This window comes from Mastomys coucha, unplaced genomic scaffold, assembly GCF_008632895.1.
Source record: "Mastomys coucha isolate ucsf_1 unplaced genomic scaffold, UCSF_Mcou_1 pScaffold6, whole genome shotgun sequence".
Classification (NCBI taxonomy): Eukaryota; Metazoa; Chordata; class Mammalia; order Rodentia; family Muridae; genus Mastomys; species Mastomys coucha.
The window spans coordinates 28,377,734-28,379,428 of NW_022196912.1; the positions used below are offsets into that span (position 1 = coordinate 28,377,734).

The window sequence follows — 1,695 nt, forward strand, 5'->3', positions numbered from 1 at the left end:
GAGCTGAAGGGTTTGCAGCCCCTTAGGACAAACAACAATATGAACTAACTAGTACCCTTAGAGCTCCCGGTGACTAAACCACCAACCAAAGAGTACACATGGTGGGACTTATGGCTCAGCAGCATATGTATAGCAGAGGATGGCCTAGTTGGTCAGCAATTGGAGGAGAGGCCCTTGGTTCTGTGAAGGCTCTATACCCCATTGCAGGGGAATGCCAGGGCCAGGAAGTGGGAGAAGGTAGGTTAGTGAGCAGGGGGATGGGGGAGGGAGCAGGGTTTGTTTTATTTTATTTTATTTTATTTTATTTTATTTTATTTTTATTTTTTTCAGAGGGGAAACCAGGAAAGGAGATAGCATTTGAAATGTAAGGAAAATATCTAATAAAAAAATAAAAATTAAAGAAAAAGAAAGAAAGAATAATAAAAGAATGTGTAAGAATAATATCCAAGGGGAGAGTCACCAGGAAGTTGTGGTAAGATGGACAGACGCATGGTAACTGAGCATAGGAGGAGACTGTCTTGAGCTCTGACTTCAATATGTGTAGTAGAAACTTCCAGAGTCTGGGCCGCTTCCGCTACTGTGTAGACCTGACAGGTGACGTCTCCTGCAATGATTGCTCAATCATGTTTCAGTGAAGGAGTCTGATCAAAGGAGTCTACACTTGCAGCATCTACCTGGGAAAGCTGGAATCCAGGAAAACCATTGTGCTGCATGTTATCCAGGATGAATCTCAAAGGTCAATTTCAACAACTCCTTGAACAGATGGGAGTCAGCTGTGGATCCTGGATGAGAATCAGCTGGTGATACTTGTGGGGATCGTCTGTATCACCCTTTTGCTGTTTCCAGCTTTGATATTAATTGTGATGAAAATCAAGTGGAATAAGAATTCAGTAAGTTTTATGGCTTCTATGAAGAGCCTGGAGAACAAAGGGAAGACTAGACCAGAGAAACATGTCTACTGTCTAACTACATGGGAGACGGTAGAGAGGACCAAGTGGAGAGTCAGAGGCCACCTACAGGACCATGCACTCAGTTTGGCCTCCTTCCCCCAAAGCATCCAGTTTGGCCCTTTCTTCAGTCAGATTCAAGTAATGCAGTTGAAAAAAAAACTATCAGCTTGGGGAATTCCCAAAACAAAGCAAACTTTCTAAGAAGAAAGGAGAGACTCTTTTTGGTGGTCTCCAGGGCCACTGGGCCAGCTTAGACTTGCTGGTCTCAGCCTCTGTCAAAGGCCTGAAGATACAGGGTCTGGAGTCCAGTCAGAAGACTGAACTGTTTCAGATAACCAGGCAATGGTGAGGGGAGGGAGACGGTGGACTTCTCCCAGAAATGGTGTGCTGGTGATCTACCTTGGGCTACCAAACACTCCATTGGACTGGATCGGTAATGTGAACAGCGGTTTGCTTGCTTGTTTTTGTGAATGAGCTACTAAGAGACTAATAGAGATATAAACCAACAAAAAACAAAACAAAACAATTCTTTTGATGAATTATCCCCAAATAAGTGTGGTTTGTGAGAACCATCTTTTTTTTTTTTTATCTCCTGGATGAAGGGTAAGTGTAAGGAAATTTGAAGCATGGAACTCCTGAGAAAGTGCCCTTTGAGGAGAGCCGCAATGGATTCAACATCTGGGGACTGGTTTGGTTCTGGGGGAAGGTTTAGGGGTAACATGTTGGAAGTGGGATATGAAAACAA

The 1,695-nt window shown here is 43.5% G+C and overlaps 1 pseudogene; it reads left to right on the top strand.

Annotated features, from left to right (window-relative positions):
- The window catches only part of LOC116080530, a 20,234-nt pseudogene extending 19,142 nt beyond the window's left edge, over window positions 1-1,092 (top strand).
- The last annotated feature ends 603 nt before the right edge of the window (window positions 1,093-1,695 follow it).